The 19,471-nt window shown below is 42.9% G+C and overlaps 1 non-coding gene across 1 annotated transcript; it reads left to right on the top strand.

Annotated features, from left to right (window-relative positions):
• The first annotated feature begins 17,449 nt into the window (after positions 1-17,449).
• LOC122425506 lies at positions 17,450-17,581 on the top strand. The gene has a single exon (XR_006264884.1). It is a non-coding gene; the product is annotated as a small nucleolar RNA SNORA31 (small nucleolar RNA).
• The last annotated feature ends 1,890 nt before the right edge of the window (positions 17,582-19,471 follow it).

The raw sequence follows: 19,471 nt of genomic DNA on the forward strand, positions 1-19,471 counted from the left end.
CAGCCTATGTATATGAGCAAAGATGAGAAAAAAGATGAGATATTCTTTTACTTGTATGTTGGCAAAAGCACTGTAAGCAAAAGAAAATGTGGAATGAGCAGGGCGAGCTGAAATGTGCTTGATTTTCCAAGACTCTCTCTGTTGAAACCTGTGCCCTGATCTAGTTACTAATAGCGCCCCTTTTTATATTCAAAAGTGTCCCACTTTAAGTGATAAATCCTGTGAGCATTCCAAGGATGGGGCAAGTTATCAGTTATTTGTGAGTGTCTGTAGTATTCAGAGGAAGCGGAATTAGAAATACTCGAATAAATTGTCTAGCAGAGAGAACACCATTCCATTAAAAATAGGTTTCAGGGGTCTTCCTTGGGGGTTCAGTGTTTGAGAATCAGCCTTCCAATGCAGGAGATGCAGGTTCAATCCCTGGTTGGGGAACTAGGATCCCAGAGGGAAACTGAGGCTGCGTGTTCTGTGTGAAAGTCCTGGGTACCGCCTCTAAGATCCCACATGGCCAAACAGATAATGTCTTTAACAAAGCAGTTTGCAGGATGTGTAGAATTATAGATAATGAAAATCATGAAGAAAGTAAAAACATGCAGACGACTACTCTGTGAGAGTTTGGTGATTTTCCCTTTGCAGGCGGGAAAGTGAAAGATTCAGTCTCTCGGTCGTGTCCGCCTCTCTGCGATCCCATGGATTTTGTAGCCCACCAGGCTCCTCTGTGCATGGGATTCTCCAGGCAAGAATAGGAGTGGGTTGCCATCTCCTTCTCCAGGGGATCTTCCCGACCCAGGAAGCCAACCCAGGTCTCCTGCATTGCAGGCGGATTCTTTACCATCTGAGCCGCCAGGGAAGCCCAAACAAATAACATGCCCAGATAAAATCAGTTTAGTCCGAAGGTACTCAGGGGGAAAAAAACAAAACAAAACATGATTCCAAAGTCAGGAAATCAAGAGATATGAATGGAAATGTTAAAAATTCATCTTTGTTCTGTCCAAAGGATACCGTCGCTGTGTCAAAGCTGGCCGTGTTATATTCATTTTCGGCCCATCTGTTTCTTTCTGTCTTTGGCACACGTGTACGTCTATATCCCAGCTAGGGTAAAGTTTGCTACACAGTGATGGTTTGAGTTTCTGCAATTATACTGTGGTAAATACAGTAAGTCTCGATACAGGAAAAACAAACCTTTGTTCTTTATATAAGAAGGGCAAGTCTATCGCCAGGATGCGGACACCTTTGTTACTTCCACATCACAGTAGACATCCAACACTGAACAAGTAATAGCAATGTTAGTGAGATTTACTTTTCTGGCTCTGAATGGCCAAGGTAGAAAATGAACAGAAGTGTGTGTTTGTTTTGAAAAGTTTGTTAAGACTAGTTTTTTTCCCCTTACATTAATTTAAAATGATTACATATACTTGGACATGAGGATATGCTGACATAGGCCACAACCAAAATGCAAGAATATTTCAAATAATTTTCATTATTGTAATTTTTCAAATTACAGGGACTTCCCTGGTGGCTCAGATAAAGTCATCTGTCTGCAGTGCTGGAGACCTGGGTTTGATCCCTGGGTCAGGAAGATCTCCTGGAGAATGGAGTGGCAGCCCACTCCAGTGTTCTTGCCTGGAGAATCCCACAGACAGAGGAGCCTGGCGGGCTGCAGCCCATGGGGTCGCAAAGAGTCAGACATGGCTGAGTGACTAACACACACGCAATTTTTCAAAGGTGTGTGGCTTGTTTTATGACACCGTGTCTTGTTCTTTGCACTTGTTGTGTAGCCCTTAGAAAATGAAAACATACAGATAGCCATTCTGTGATGTTAACAGCTACATGATTCCCTTTGCAGTCAGAAGGATAAAGTAAATGATGTGCCCAGATAAAATCAGTTGACTCCAAAGATATTCAAGGAAAAACCAACAACCAAACATGATTCCAAAATCAGGAAATCCAGAGATATGAATGGAAATATTAAAAATTGTAAGTGGTGGTGGTGGACTGGAGAGATTGCATTTTGTGTATACGAATGTATTCCATGGGGAATGTTGCAAACAGTGATCACAATTTCACTGAGCCATGCTGGAAAATTCAAACTCGGTGTCAGAAACATCAATCGAAAATTTGACATCATAGGATGTGCAAATTCCTTTCCATCAATTCCAGAAATAATTTTATTTTGAAAGGGAGCCTATGGTGAGCATTTTATAGGACACATGCATGTGAAGAGCTCAGATGTTGGATTAAGCAGTCATGAGTTCATATCCCAGAACTCCAGACTTACCCGCCATGTGCATTTGAAACCAGTCTCACCTGTAAAGTGGGTTGAATGCGTTATTGATATAAAGGGTTTAGTACCATCAGGACTCAACAAATAATGAAAATTCTTTGCAGAACATGGCTGAATAGAGAGAACCCTGCATTCCTATTGCAGCAGACCTCCTAACTAGGGTTGCTGAAGGAGTTTGTAGAACAAATAGGGTCTCAGGCATTCAAGATTCTTTTAGAAGCCAATTAGGTCAGTGTTGCTGTTTAGTCCCTAAGTCATGTCCAACTCTTGTGACCCAATGGGCTATAGCCCACCAGGCTCCTCTGTCCATGGGATTTCCCAAACTACAATACTAGAGTGCGTCGCCATTTCCTCCTCCAGCGGATCTTCCCAACCCAGAGAATGAACCCACATCTCCTGCACTGGCAGGCAGACCCTTTACCACTGAGCCACCTGGGAAGCCCAGTTAGGTCCATAGATGAACACTTATCTTCTCACTTTTACATGCCCAAAGTATTAAACCAGGAGGCATAGTTCTCCCTTACCCGCTTACTGGGCAAATGAGTAGGTCCCTGAAACTTTAAAAGATTTTTTTTTCTCAGACATCTGCTTTTCCTATAATCATTATAATTCTATTTTCTGGGCAGATTTGAATGTGACCTTGGCTTTGGGAAAGCAGATTTCAAACTATTCATAGAGGAAAAATAAGTACGATCCCATGTCAGGTTCTTAAAAAAAAAAAAAAAAGACATAATCCTGATTTTGAAGTCACAAATAATTCCAATGAGAAAGAATTAGGGGCAGAAGGATTAGTCATCACAGCAGCTAGATAAACGCTAAATAACTTTTCAGAAAGTATGCCAAGCACAGACTGATCCCATGCACGAGAAACGAGGCGTTTAAAAGGGTAGAGGTGAAATCCAGTTAGAGAAAAGTTCAAAAAGATCCAAAAAGGTTCTTCAGGAGAGTAATAGGACCTTAAATGCATTGACTAGAATAAGAACAAAGTAGGAAAATGCCCACTGTTGGAAGGAGTCGGTGCCAACATCACATAGGACAGAGGGAGACAGGAGTACCAGAAGCTGGATGTTATTTTGGGGACGTTTAGCAAAGGAAAAAATGAAGAAAATGGAAGATACAGAGATGAATTTGAAAGGAGGATGTCATGGGTGGTCAGATTCGATTGAAATAATTTCCTATGCATCAAATAATAACGCTGAGAGTCATAACACCAGTCACATTGGGCTTGGTATCTGCCTGGCATCGTTTTAAGTGCTTTCCTAAGTGCTTTTAATCTAAGTGCATTCAATTCTCACTGCGACTCATGATGTAAGTTTTGCAAATACTTTCCCAGCTTATCCATAAGCGAACTAAAGTGCTGAGATGTCAGACAGCATATCTAAGATGATGGAGAAAGCGTCAGAGCTAAGTTAGCATCGAGCTGTAAGTTCAAGAAGCAGACAATAGAATTTCCCACCTTTCGGTCATTTTTGAAAAGCTTTTTATTTTGTATGGGAGCATGGCTTATTAACAATGTGTGATCATCTCAGGTGGACAGAAAGGGAACTCTGCCATACACACACATAATAATGCCTGTCCTGAGGGCACTGAAAGACATCAGGAATATGTATACTGATTAACAAGCCTCCTGATTAACTTGGAGCCAACAGTGTGGTGCGTTCTCTTGGCAAAGAATAGCCAGGAGAGATAAGAAAGCCTTCCTCAGTGATCAATGCAAAGAAATAGAGGAAAACAACAGAATGGGAAAGACTAGAGATCTCTTCAAGAAAATTAGAGATATCAAGGGAACATTTCAGGCAAAGATGGGTTTGATAAAGGACTGAAATGGTATGGACCTAAGAGAAGCAGAAGATATTAAGAAGAGGTGGCAAGAATACACAGAACTGTACAAAAAAGATCTTCACAACCCAGATAATCACAATGGTGTGATCACTCACCTAGAGCCAGGCATCCTGGAATGAGAAGTGGGCCTTAGAAAGCATCACTACGAAAAAAGCTAGTGGATACGATGGAATTCCAGTTGAGCTATTTCAAATCCTGAAAGATGATGCTGTGAATGTGCTGCACTCAGTAGGCCAGCAAATTTGGAAAACTCAGCAATGGCCACAGGACTGGAAAAGGTCAGTTTTCATTCCAATCCCTAAGAAAGGCAATCCCAAAGAATGCTCAAACTACCGCACAATTGTACTCTTCTCACATGCTAGTGAAGTAATGCTCAAAATTCTCCAAGCCAGGCTTCAGCAATACATGAACCGAGAACTTCCAGATGTTCAAGCTGGTTTTAGAAAAGGCTGAGGAACCAGAGATCAAATTGCTAATATCCACTGGATCATCGAAAAAGCAAGAGAGTTCCAGAAAAACATCTATTTCTGCTTTATTGACTACGCGAAAGCCTTCGACTGTGTGAATCACAATAAACTGTGGAAAATTCTGAAGGAGATGGGAATACCAGATCACCTGACCTGCCTCTTGAGAAACCTGTATGCAGGTCAGGAAGCAACAGTTAGAACTGGACATGGAACAACAGACTGGTTCCAAATAGGAAAAGGAGTACGTCAAAGTTTATATTGTCACCCTGCTTATTTAACTTCTATGCAGAGTACATCATGAGAAACGCTGGGCTGGAGGAAGCACAAGCTGGAATCAAGATTGCTGGGAGAAATATCAATAATCTCAGATATGCAGATGATACCACCCTTATGGCAGAAAGTGAAGAGGAACTGAAAAGCCTCTTGATGAAAGTGAAAGAGGAGAGTGAAAAAGCTGGCTTAAAGCTTTACATTCAGAAAACTAAGATCATGGCATCTGGTCCCATCACTTCATGGGAAACAGATGGGGAGACAATGGAAACAGTGTCAGACTTCATTTTTTTGGTCCCCAAAATCACTGCAGATGGTGACTGCAGCCATGCAATTAAAAGACGCTTACTCCTTGGAAGGAAAGATATGACCAACCTAGATAGCATACTAAAAAGCAGAGACATTACTTTGCCAACAAAGGTCCGTCTAGTCAAGGCTATAGTTTTTCCAGTGGTCATGTGTGGATGTGAGAGTTGGACTGTGAAGAAAGCTGAGCGCCGAAGAATTGATTCTTTTGAACTGTGGTGTTGGAGAAGAATCTTAAGAGGCCCTTGGGCTGCAAGGAGATCCAACCAGTCCATCCTAAAGGAGATCAGTCCTGGGTGTTCATTGGAAGGACTGATGCTGAAGGTGAAACTCCAGTACTTTGGCCACCTCATTTGAAGAGCTGACTCATTGGAAAAGACCCTGATGCTGGGAGGGATTGGGGGCAGGAGGAGAAGGGACGACAGAGGATGAGATGGCTGGATGGCATCACCGACTCGATGGGCATGAGTTTGAGTAAACTCCGGGTGTTGGTGATGGACAGGAGGCCTGGCGTGCTGCGATTCATGGGGTCACAAAGAGTCGGACACGACTGAGTGTCTGAACTAACTAACTAACTAACTAACGGTGTGGTAAGCTGTTTAAAAAGCCTAATTGATAAGATAAGGGTCTACATTGATAGAATTGTCATGTTCCAGTAATGAGCTGTAGTGAACTCCATGGATTATTCCCAAGGAAAACGACTTCTTTTAAGATGTAGACTGACAGACTTTTCTGATGAGAGGCTTGGAATGGTTGACACAATTGAAGATATTAACATCGAAAATGGAGGAGTTTTTTTTTTTTTTTTAATTGGGGTATAGTTGCCGTATAGTGTTGTTTTAGCTCTTGTTGTACAACAAAATGAATCAGCTGTATGTATACATATGCCCCTATATGTAAAAAATAGCGTTGTATACAGCTATAGCTCTCTCTGCTATTGCTTTTATGTTTAATTTCTAAAGAAGGAAAATTATTTTAGCGAGATAGGAAAGCCAAAACTGAAGGTCAACGTTAAAGATCAAGGCAGGGACTGAGGGCACAGGGCCAGCCCGGAGCACGGGGGCGTGGAGGACAGGGCTGCAGAAGGTGCAGAGATTCACAGCAGCACGTTTGCGGAGGAGGGCTGCAGTTTAGCCTTATTGCCCTAATACAAATCTCCAGCCTTATTTTTTTATAATGTTTTATTTTATATTGGAGCATAGCCCATTAACAACGTGGTGGGAGTTTCAGGTGAACGGCGAAGGGACTGGCCATGCAGACTCCTGTATCCATTCTCCCCCAAACGCCCCTCCCATCCAGGCTGCCACGCCACATGCAGCAGAGTCCCCCACGCTGTCGAGTGGGTCGTTTATGGTTCTCCATTTAAAGTATAATAGTGTATACATGTTGACCCCAACTCACTAACTGTCCCTTCCTGCCCATCTTTCCCTCCTGGCCCCTTAATTCCCTGCTGTTCCAGGGGCAGGCCTGTGACTGGGATAAAAATCTCTGGGAAGGCAGATCTTCTCTCGGTATTAAGAAGGACTTTCGAACAACAGAGCCATCCAATGATAAAGTGGCTTGGTTTAAGAAGTATTAATCAGCCTGTCTGAGAAGGGCTTGGCAACCCGCTCTAGTATTTTTGCCTGGAGAATCCCATGGACAGAGGAGCCTGGCGGGATACAGTCCATAGGATTGCGAAGCAACTTGGCAGGCGAGCAATCACCTTGTCACCCAAAGCTGTCAAGCAGATGTTGACCAATTTCTGCTCAGACTCATGATGAAGGGACTCCTGCACTGGGGAGGGATTAGAGTGGGTGTTGCCATGTCACTTCCAGCATGAAGGTGTAACCGGGTGGACGTTCCTTATATGGGCTTTTTTCTTATTTTGGAAGTTGTACTCAGTAGCTTCTTTTCCATGTGGTTTAAGTGGATATAAATTCCTTGTAATTTAAAAGGTGAGTCAAAAGGAAAATAGCGTGTACCACAGCCCAGCAGCCCAAGCAGCTCATCACGCATCTTAAAAACACAAGTCAGAGCAGCAGACGACTTCAAAGGGGACCACACCACTGCCAGAAGGGCTGGCCAAGAAGCCAGCTGCCCCTGGAAAAATACATTACGCTTCCCAGCCTGGCATCTGAGCCTCGTGATTGGTGTCCAGGGAAGTGGGAGAGGAATGGGTTTATGGATGGCCATAAATAACCAGGGCACTGAGAGCCTGAAAGTAGGCCAGTTTCTTCATTACCATTCAAGACCCAGAGAGGGATGAGCTGCTATTCCAGCCTGAGGGGAAGAGAGCTTGAACTCCCCACTTTTAGAAAATCTAATAAAAAAAAAGACTTCAAAACTCTGCGTTAGTCCATCAACTGCTCCGCCAAATTCTTCACACTAAGTCTTGAGTTGATCTTTCTCTCTGAAGATACAGGGAGGAGACAATGGAGATTATTTAAATGGGATCTCCAGGGAATACAAGCAAGGAAGACTGTCTCGCTATATCTAGATGGTCTGATTTTAGATCGCAGGAATGCGTGTCTGAAACTCCTTTGGAAATCTGTCCTTCTGAACTGAGGAGCACTCACGACACAGTCCCTAAGTGCTTCTGGAATTCTGGCATGCCGAAAATGCGTCTTGTCGTTTACGTGGAATTCTTCCAGCCCATATTCATTCATTCAGTAATCTTTTAGCATGCCCACTATGTTACAGGCACTTTTCTAGATACTTGGCATTCACAAATGAGTAAGACCTGGTTCTTGGTATTAAATGCAAAAGCAGTGCTTATTCTAAGTTGCTTTGCCCTCTGCTTGATAGTTACACAGTTTGTATGAGTGCAGGGAAGTCGCGGAAAAGCAAAGAACAATGAATGGAAAGTCACTTGCTTTCTCCTTTTTCTATCATATCATTTTGCAAATGGAATAAAGTCCTATGACTGATTTTTTTTTTTTTTTACAATATGAGAGGCAGCCACCATACCAAGTTTGTTACTAATAGAGTGAAATACCAGTATGTTTTAAGACAGTTTACACAGCAAGATAATTTTTGCCTTCAACCTTCTCCTGGCAGATAGAACCAGGCAATCCTTCTAATCCTCTTTTCTGCCCACATGTAGTCCTCAATAGTGTCTTATAATCCTCCCGAATGTGACTTCAAAATAAAGATGGGTTCACCCTTGTCCTTTGCTTTCATGGAAATAGTTTAGTCTTCCCGAGTAAGCACCTGATGTTCCTTCAAAACTCAGGTAAGAGAAACTTGAGATTTTAACAGTCTTAAGCCAACCTCCCTGACTTGTGTTAATTTTATCCACCAAGGCTTGAAACAAATTATTGTTTAATGCCGAGATATATAGAAAGGGCAAAGCAGAATGGTACAGACTCCATTTCCTTTATTTATTTATCTCATTTTATTTCTTGGCTGTGCTGGCTCTTCATTGCTGCTTGGGGCTCTCTCTAGTTGTGGCCAGCGGGGACTGTCCTCGAGTTGCCGTGTGAGGGCTTTTCATTGCGGTGGCCTCTCTTGTTGCAGAGCATAGCTTCTGAGGCATGTAGGCTCAGTAGTCGTGGCTCCTGAGTTCTGGAGCACAGCCTCAGTGCTTGTACATGGGTTTAGTTGCTCTGAGTTATATGGGATCTTCCCAGACCAGGAATCAAACGCATGTCTCCTGCATAGGCAGGTGGATTCTTTACCAGTGAGACACCAAGGAAGCCCTTCATCTCCTTTAGAACAGTGGTTTTCAAATATAGTACATCATCACATCTCCTTGTAGATCCTTTAAACATGTCTGACATCAACCTCAAAAATTCTGAACCAGTAGATACTACAAGCGCATCTAAGAATCTGTCTTTTCTCTCTGTACCTGTATCTTTCTCTCCAGGTAATATTTCTGATGGTCCATCCAGGCTTAGCAACCATTTCTCAAGGTGGGGTTCTCAACCCTGGATGCAGATTAGAATCACATGGGAAACCTTAAAAATTGATGTCTAGGTTGTAACCAGTTAACTCAGGAGTTCCAGGGATGGGGTTAAGCATCTGTATTGGCTGTTTCTCTCCATGAAGAGAGACGCAGTGACTCTTGATTGTTCTGAATTCAGTTAATGGGAAAGAGAAGAAAAACGATGTCACAACAGAGTTTAGAAGGAAGAGAACTGTGAACCTCCTGTAATTGTTCCTCTGTGTTTCTCACCTGGACCTCAGGCACTAGCTACTTTTTACACACAAATCTTGTCTTTCTTGGGGGTAAGAAGAAAAAGGAAGGAAGCTTTTCAACAGAAACTCTGATGGCAGTTCTCTCACGCCTTCAGAAGTGAGGTGGACACAGTCATATAAACCCAGGAACGAAGTGAAAAGTCAGGAAACGACGAGGCCTGCTCACATTTTCACAGATACTGAACAGCTAGAGAGAAAACTCGTCATCACACAAAATTGGTCTTGAAGTCAGGCCTCAACATTTCAAATCCAAGGATCCTTTTCCATAAATAAAAGAACAGAATGTTTGCTCCTCAGAAGAAACAGTAATGAAAAATTAGTGGAAAGAAAAACCCATTCTTGATCTTAAACCATCTCACTAAATTTCTTCATTTTTTCTTTTTTACCTTATTTACTTTTTTTGTGAGAACTTTTAAGTGCTGCTCTTTCAGCAACTTTCAATTATATGATGCAGTGTTATCAGCTATGGTCACCACCTGATACTTGAGATGCTCTCCTCATGAGACCCTAGTTATGTTGCAACTGAAAGTTCGTGTCTTTTACCTATTTCTCCCTATTTCCCCCACACTTAGCCCCTGGAAACAAGTTTTCTACTCTGCTTCTATGTGTGACTATTTTTTTTTTTTTTTAAGATTCTACTATAAGTAGTACCATGCTGTGTTTGTCTTCCTGATTTATTTCACTGAGCATAATGCCCTCCAGGTTCATCCATGTCGCTGCAAATGACAGGATTTCCTTCTATTTTAAAGCCAAATAATATACCAGTGAGTGTGTGTGTGTGTGTGTGTGTGTGTGTGTGTGTGACATTTTCTTTATCCATTCATCTGTTGATGGAGAGACAGTTAGGTTTTTCCATTTTCCATACCTTGGCTACTTTGAAGAATGCTATAACTAACATGGAGCTACAGCTGTCTCTTCAAGATGATGATCTTGTTTCCTTTGGACATATACCTAGGAGTGGAATTGCCGGATCATAAGGGGGTTCTGCTTTTAACTTCTCGAGGACCCTCTGTGCTCCGTTCCAGAGGGGCTGCACACGCGTGCCTTTCCACCAGCAGAGCTCCGGGCCTCACCCTCTTGCCAACCCTGGGCTCCCTGTGTGCAGACGCTCCCCACTCGCTAGCATCTGACAAAGATGGTGCATATACGTCAGTGCACAACTCTCTTAAAAGCATGCCACGTGAGAACTGAACGGGCGTATCAGCAATGAGTGTTTGGGATACTCTTTTTTAAAACGCTTATTTGTTCGCTTGGCGGCACAGAGTCTTGCTTGCAGCACGCGGGACCTCTGATCCTTCTTGCAGTGTGTGTGCTCTTTCAGTTTGGCCGGCAGAACCGTCAGGGGCAGCTTCTGGGATCTGGCTCCCTGAGCAGGGATAAACCCTGGCCACCTGCATTAGGAGCTCAGAGTCTTAGCTTCCGAACCACCGGGGAAGGCCTGGAATAATCTTTTGACTGCCAATCAGTATCACTGCTGTCTGAATCTTTTTTCTTTGTGTTCGGAAGGAGTTGAGCTCTTTCTATACATTAAATCATGAAACGTTATTTTAAGGAACATATTTTTGAGGGGATATTAAAAATGGAAACTCTTCCCATAATGATGAGAAGAAAAAATCCTCAGCAGCAAAATAGCCAAAGTCCTCGCCTGTTAATTAAATGTAGGTTAATGGTGTTTGGGGGCAAAATGTCATTGGGGGTAGAGATTTTAATTGGCTCCAAAAGAACATAAAATCAAAGATTCTTGCATGAGTTTTCTGTTGTTGCCATAACAAATTACCACAAATATAGTGGCTTCAAGTGACACAGAATGTATTATCCTAGCTCTGTAAGTCAGAAGTCTGATGTGGGTCTTCTGGGCTAAAATCAAGGCATCAGGCAGCCGTGTTTCCAGCTGTCGGTTTGGTTTCTTTGCCTTTTTCAGCTTCTAGAGGCTGCCTGCATGCTTGACATAGGGGCACCTTCTTGCATCTTCAAAGCCCACCGGTCAAGTCCCTCTCTGATAGCATCATTCTGACCTTCTCCTCTGCCTCCCTCTTCCACTTTTAAGGACCCTTGTGATTGCAGGACCTGCTGACCCAGAGAATCCAGGATAATCTCCCTATTTTAAGGTCAACTGATTAGCAGTCTTCATTCTATTAGCAACTTTAATTTCCCTTTGCCGTGTAATGTAACATAGTCAATATACTCATGGATTCCGGGAATCAGGATGTGGTGTCTCTGGGAGTCATACTTTGTCTTCCACACCTTGAAGTATGATATTTATTTGTGGTGGCGGGGGGACAGTGAGTGATGTTACCCATCCAAAAACCACTCTTGTCTGTTTGTTTTAAGGAATTCCCCGTTATCTTGTTATTGCCGTTCAGTGGCTCAGGCATGTCCACCTCTCTGCAGCCCCATGCACTGCATCACGCCAGGCTTCCCTGTCCTTCACCAACTCCCCGAGTTTGCTCAAACTCAAGTCCATCAAGTCAGTGATGCTCTGTTATCTGAATCTGGGTAAAAGACAGGACCCTGACTTTCACCCGGGAAGCACCGTCTCCCATCCGTGTCAGCTAGAACAGAGTCCAGTTTGGATGGACCGACCCTAGACTGTGCATCTCAGGGGACTGTTTCAGTTTTACAGGGATCATGAAGCATCGTTTCGGTGGCCCTGTGAGCGGAGGCGGCTAGAACTGCTGGAGACGCGGGGAGCGGGGCGGCGCCAGGGGCGTTCGGGGCGCTGGAGCTGGGCTCTGGGGCTGCTCCTCAGCGTGGTCCCTGGGAGTCACCTAAGGAGGGCGCTCTTTCAGGGCCATTTTGCCTCTGCTTCTTTCCACCCTGAGTAACACTCATTTTTCTTCCTTATAGTGATTATGAACTGTTTATGTACCAGATTTTCCAGGTGGTGAGATACCCTGTATTCCTATAGTCCATCCCCTTTCTTCTTAAGTTAGCCATAGTCAGATTCTGTGGCTTGTAATGAAGAATCTTCACTGATAAATATCATCTTGGGTTATTACTGTTCACATGCTGAGTCATGTCTGACCCTTTGTGACCTAGCGACTGACAACGACAGCCCACAAGAATCTACATCAATGAAGATTCTTAGCCTTAATTTCTAAAAAAAATAATAATAATAATAATTTCCCATGTCTTTCAATCTGTAATGCCACCTGATTTATAAATTAGGGGATTCTAGGAACACAAAACAAGCTGTCAGAATGACGAGGTGGTTTCACTGGCCAAGTAGGAGCAAAGAGAATCTGATAAGGGTTGCCCTTTATGGAGGTGAGAGAAGAGGTTATTTATGGGGGTTTTGAGACAATGGTAGAACCAAGACTGAACTGGGCTGATCTTCATAGCCAAAGAGGTGAACTTAGGATGTAATAAATTGCACCAGGAACCTGGAGGAGAAAGATCACTTGAGGTGAAGATCTCCTTGATAACTGTGTAGTTTGCAGAAGGGATGCTTCATTTAGAAGCACAAGGAAGAGTCCAGCTACTTGGAGGAAGTGGCAGGCACATGTGAGATGGAGGCACTGCTCTAGAGTCTACGGTGATCCAGGCAGTTTCAACAAAACCAGGGAGAACATTCATCTCGTGGCATCAGCCAGCGAGCTGGGATTCAGAGGCTTGTGGGCTTGCAGGGACTGGTCACAATCAGGTGGACTGTGGGAGGGTAGACGCCAAGTAGCCTCATTCAGTCCCTTGAGAGGCTGATTCTATGCAGCTGGTATTCTGAGATTTTGTGGGGTTTTTTGTGCGTTTGTTTTCTGAGACTTTGTGTGTATTTTTTACTGTATTTTGTATTTTTTGAAATTGCGCAGAGCTGAACCCCAGATGGAGGGAGTTTATCACTTTGGCCAAGATTTAAGAAGTGAAAATGTTAGTCGCTCAGGCATGGGGGATCTTCCTGGACCAGGAATAGAACCCGTCTCCCTCCTTGGCAGGTGGACGCTTTGCCATCAAACCTCCAGGAAAGCCCTGAAGTTCTTAATTCTTGATCCACCTTTGCTCCTCTTTTCTTGGTCATGCTTTATTTCTCAAACTCTGCAAAGCAGTGCTGTTATTTATTTATTTATTTATTTTTCCTTAGCCCAGGGGATCCCCTGCCTTCTTTGGCATGGGTTTTCCCTGGTTTTGTTTTCAGGATGTTCTGAAGGACACAAACAATCACATAACAGAAAAGGACACAATCCTCGCTCGCATTCCCATCAGGTTAAATGCACCTCGGTTATGTTTCTTGTTCTCCTGTTCGTGGTTATTACTTCCTGTATTTGTTCCCAGACACCTTAAAAACATGAGTCAACATTACTTTTTTTAGGTGTTGGAAAGGTGGGAGAGGGGAGGGAGAGTTGGTAAGAGAGCAGGCAGAATAGTTCTGCCTCACTTCCTGTCAGATTTATTAAACTTAGATTTTATCCCAAGGCTTACGCTCTACATATGCTGCATCTGTTCTTCAAGTACTTAATGTCTGCACCCCGACGTGACAGAGGATGAGATGGCTAGGTAGCATCGCTGACTCGATGGACATGAGTTTGAGCAAACTCCTGGAGACAGTGAAGGAGAGGGGAGCCTGACGGGGTCCACGGGAGTCCACGGGGTCGCAAAGATGCGACTTAGCAACTGAACAACCATGCACATTCTCTCAGTTATCATGATAACTCATTTACTCTTTCATCATAAAAGGACTTCCTTCTCTATGCCCCCAACATCCGTCTTTCATGGTTGTTGGATGATTCCTTGAAAGTAAATCTGTTGTTTATACAACAAGATCCGTAAGATTCTTACTCACTAGGAATGAATGTACATCTCTCTCCATGTATGCACAGGTGCATATATCATTAGTAATAAACAGATCACAAAACTAGGCAATAATTGTACCTGATCACAGGGACTCTTGTGAAGGAGGGCGTTGCATCTAGATTTTTGCCATCATCTTCACCTGGGCAGCAGCCTTTTCCTGTAGAGGCCGGAGAGTAAATATTCTCAGCTTTCCAGACCATATGATCACTGTAGCAACAACTCATCTCTGCCACTGTGGTATGAACGCAGCGTCAGAGCACGCGTACATGAACAGGTGTGTCTGTGTTAGACAAACAGGTGGCAGGTTAGATTTGAGGCTGGCTCGGTGTTATAGAATCTGCCCGCCAGCGCAAGAGACACGGGTTTGATCCCTGGGTCAGGAAGATCCCCTGGAGAAGGAAATGGCAACCCACTCCAGTATTCTTGCCTGGAGAATCCCATGGATGGAGGAGCCTGGTGGGCTGTAGCCCATGTAGTTGCAAACTGCTGGACACGACTGAGGACTAAAGAGAAGAGCGCATCCTGGAGATGAGTTGGGGTAGGTGTGGCACCTTTAGGCAAGAAAGGGCGCATGCCCCCTGTTAAGTGTAGTAAGCCATCCCCAGGTCCAGGACCTCAGACATAAATGAGTCTGGGAAGCTCCTTGATTACTCAGAGTCCAATACATGTCAAATCTCCTTAACCAAGCCTCCTCAAGTAGAGAGAAGGCCACCTTGGTCTTGCTACTCAGAGTGAGCTCGTGGACCAATTACCCTGGAGCATCTACTTGTTAGAAATGCCAAATCCGGGTCCCATCTGGAACTATTGGAGCATCATCTTCAGGTACAGTCTGCCAGGTGGGGACTTCCCTGGTGACCCAGTGGTTAAGACTTTGCCTTCAAATGCAGGGGGTGCAGGTCCAGTCCCTGGTCGGGGAGCTGGCATCCCACATGCCTCACGGATGGAAAACCAAACCAAGAAACAGAAACAACATGGTAACAAATTCAGTAAAAAAACATGAAAACACTTTTAACAAATAAAGCTCCCCAGGTTACTCATATGTACATTAACGCTTCAGTGGTGTTAGTCCAAATAATCCAAATTTCCAGCTATGTTAATCATAGACAAGGCAAAGTAATATAAGCAAATAAATGGACTAACCAAAGAAGGGGCACGTGAATTTTGTCATGATGAAATGGACACATGCTTTCATGAATATATAAATGCGTGGATGAATAGGTAATTTCCCCTGAAATAGATGGTCACGTTTATAGAAGGACTGGGGAGTTTTATTAAGATGAAGTGAAGCCTATTATGTGGAACTTGTTATTATACTGTGATGACCTATACAGATGGACAGTGAGACATTAATCAAATAAACCATCTGGTGTCTCCTTAGTGACAGTGCGTAGAATCCAGGGACACGTTCCCAGGGAGGAGCTCTGACACTTGTGCATATGTATTTGGTGCAGAGTTTAGGATTCTCAGCCTTTGCTGGTAAAATGCCTGGGAAAAGTGCACTTGAAGGACATTGGTTGGCTACTACACCAGTTATTGTGTATATGAGAGTTTCCGACTATTGTTTCTTCCGTGTGAATTGAAGAATGTTTTCCTGTGAGCACCCTCTCTCTCTGTCTCACTCACACTTACACATGTTCCAACAAATACACACAGCTGAGCAGAACCCGCTATCCCCATCTGGGTGGACAACAGAAAAATCTGGACTGAACAATGTGGTTGATTGAAAAATGTCAGTTTCAGATGACATTTTCATTCCTTTGGGATAAAATGTGCATGCGGTTCAGTTCAGAAATACCATGATCTCCAAAAACCCATTTCTCCTGATTTGAGTGTTTAGGCAAAGTTTAGTTCAGAGATAGAGATAAAACTGCAGTAACTCTTTTTAAAGATATTCAGCTTATGTTGATAGATTTGAGAACCGCTGGCTTAAAAGTGGACAAAGTGGCGAACGGTCAGTGGGATGTAAGGAAGTTAGTCATTCAGCTGCGTCCCACTCTTTGTGACCCCATGGACTGTAGCCCACCAGCTTCTTGTGCCCGTGAAATCGTCCAGACAAGAATACTGGAGTGGGTGGCCATTCCCTTCTCTAGAGTATCTTCCCGACCCAGGGATTGAACCCCGGTCTCCTGTATTGCAGGGAGATTCTTTACCGTCTGAGCCACCACGGAAGCCCTTAGTGTGATATGCCCCGCAATAAAATGGAGAAATAGGTTATTTCAAAACTGAGCTTGATTACATTAAGTAGTCAGGTATGTAATAAAGAGCATTTATTCAGGGTTTTTACATGGGAGCTGTGGTTTAAATTTCATTCAGTCTGATAAATTGGTTGAGCAGTGTTTCTCTCTCATTGACAGTTAGCTGAGGAAGGAACCCAGCTTCACAAGACACTGACATAGTTCACATTAGCAAATTCTCCAGGTTATTTTTAAGCCCAAGAAAATCCTGTAGGCATTGGAAAGCAGTAATCCAAAAACATGGATGGACATTTGTCATCAATAAGAGCTACGGATGGAGACTGTATTTCAGTATGAAACTAGAATCATGTATTTGAAATATAAAGTAAATGATGCATCTCAAAGCACATGTTTTAAATGAAGGTACTGCTTTTATAGCTATGGGAAATATCAGATTTTTAACATAAAAATATTAGGTAAATTGAACACAGTTGCTAGTCTTTCAAAATTTTACCAAGCACAATAAAACATTTATAAAAAGACAGAGTTGGTAATTCAAACTACAAGTAAAATCTATAAATATGATAAGCATTTGAGATATCAAAACTATTCAAAATTAAATTTAAATGACTTTAAAATTAATTTTCCCTTTTCAACTTAACCACATTTAAAAGTTACCTCTGATCAATGCTAAAAAAATGTATAATAAAGCTGTCGAAATTATTTAATTCTGCTAACACTGTAAATTGATTTAGCTATTTAATAAAAGCATTTTGAAAGTAAAAGTGAAGTTGCTCAGTCGTGTCCGACTCCTGTGACCCCATGGACTGTAGCCTACCACACTCCTCCATCCATGGGATTTTCCAGGCAAGAGTACTGGAGCGGGTTGCCATTTCCTTCTCCAGAGGATCTTCCCAAACCAGGGATTGAACCCGGGTCTCTCGCACTGTAGGCAGACACTTTACTGTCTGATCCACCAGGAAAGTCAATGCATTTCAAACTGCACTTAAATAATAACCCCTTTCAGGGAATCACCCTAAAGTAAGAAAAATATACAAATTGAATAGACAGATAAATGTCATAGAATGCATAGTTCTTTCTTATAGAAGAACTCTATGAGTACATATAAAAAGAAGGAAATGGTGCATCCACTGATAGACCTTGAACAGTCGGCAGTTGTTCCTTTGGTTTGCACTAGGATGCAAAAGCAACATCCCCGCGCTTTCTGTCTGTCTGTGTGTGTGACAGCTCGGATTGAATAGGGGAGTACATCTGAAGAAAAGAAGAAAAAAAAAAAAAAAAAAAGAAGGAAATGGAATATCCCCATTGGGCAAACACCACAATAATTATGGTTGCTGACAAGACCTACAATGAACACTAAAATGAATAAGCATATTTTGGAGGAGAACAGCATATTAGCGTAGACTCAAAGTATCTTCCCTGGGATAGCTATGATCTTCTCCAGGATACAAAGGGGAAAATAATAATTGTAGAGTGGATAAGCAGCAGTTGCCGTCTTAATCTAGAAATCAAGCTGAAATTATAAGAGTAACTCAAAACTTCACAGAATGCTTGAGAAGGACACAATTTTACTTCTGTGCTGTCTTTGCCAAAGATGCATAACCTCTTTCTAAGCAAGAACGAAGAAAAAGCCTTCAGACAACCCCAGTGGAGAGACTTTCAACAGAATTACTGATCTGATGTCATCAAAATGTCAAAGTCTGAAAAATAAGGACTAAGACATTGTTACAGATTTCAGTCAAGCAAGGAGACACAAAAACTAAATATGACCTGGGGTCCTCAGTTAGATGTTGGAATACAAACAGGACATATGAAGAACTGGTAAAATTCATATAAAGACTGTGGTTGATCTAGTAATACTGTATTGATGCTAGTTCCTTATTTGATCATTTTAACATGCTATATAAGATGCTAGGACTGCCGTGGTGGCTTAATGGTAAAGAACCTGCCTGCAATGCAGGAGACACAGGAGGCGTGAGTTCAATCCCTGGGTTGGGAAGATCCGCTGGAGTGAGAAATGGCAACCCACTCCAGTCTTCTTGCCTGGAGAAACCCATGGACAGAGGAGCCTGGAGGGCTACAGTTCATGGGGTTGCAAAGAGTCAGACATGACTGAGCACACGTACACACATCAGATTATGTACATTTCCACGGAGAATCCAGTATTTGGCAATTAATTGTTAATCATAGAACAATAGGTTATCGTAATATTTGGTTAATGTAGATTATTGGGAGGAGGGGTTAATCTTGAGATTAACCTCAGGAACACATTCACACATAATAAAAAAAAGCTTCTGTTGCTCTCTTTTTACTGAAAACCTTTCCCACCAGTAAAGGAGAACAGCAATAGGATGACATTTTCTTTAGGAAAAGTGAATTCTGGAACATTGCGTTTACAGTTTCTGAAAGCAGAAATATTTCTAAGAAGGCATGGGAAAAAAATCTATTTTGTTCCCTCAAAAGTAATCACTGCTTATTTTGTCTGGTTAAAAAAAAGAAAAAGTTGGCCCATGTAAGTGATTGAAGACGAGGGCATTCTCATAGCTCCACCCACTCTCCCCCCAAATGCATGGGTGACGCTGCATGGATACATTTCCTAAGTCACCTCTACTTCTCCAGCTAGTTCTGGGGCTTTTTCTAGTAGATTTTCCTGACTTGTGGCCACATAGGTTTAACGTCTGGGAGAGATCAAGAGGAAACCAAACCTTGCGTTGCTTATGGGTATTGTGTTGCGTATAAGGAGACCTTACATGTTGCTATGTGTTGTTCATGCCTTGCCTTGTATCATTACAGGGTGATGCTTCTGTTGGCTGCCAGATCATACCCACCCCTTCCAGCTGCCATGGTATTCCTCTCTTTGGTCAACACGCTCACCTTACTGACTTCCTTCCCATTCCTCTGCTCCAGGAAACTTGCTCTTCTCCCAGGCCTTTCACACTTGCCGTTTCCTCTGCAGGACTGATCTTGCCCTTCCCCTGGTTTCGTTCCTTTCTCATCCTTCAAGGTCAGGTCAAACAGGATTTCTTCAGACAGGTGTTCTTTGTGTATTTCTCTATAAAGTAGACCCCAATCTCATCTTTAGAAGTAGCCTTCTACCAGTGAGACGATATCGTCAAGGTGCTCGTCCATTCCAAAATCATCTA

This window comes from Cervus canadensis, chromosome 1, assembly GCF_019320065.1.
Source record: "Cervus canadensis isolate Bull #8, Minnesota chromosome 1, ASM1932006v1, whole genome shotgun sequence".
NCBI lineage: Eukaryota > Metazoa > Chordata > Mammalia > Artiodactyla > Cervidae > Cervus > Cervus canadensis.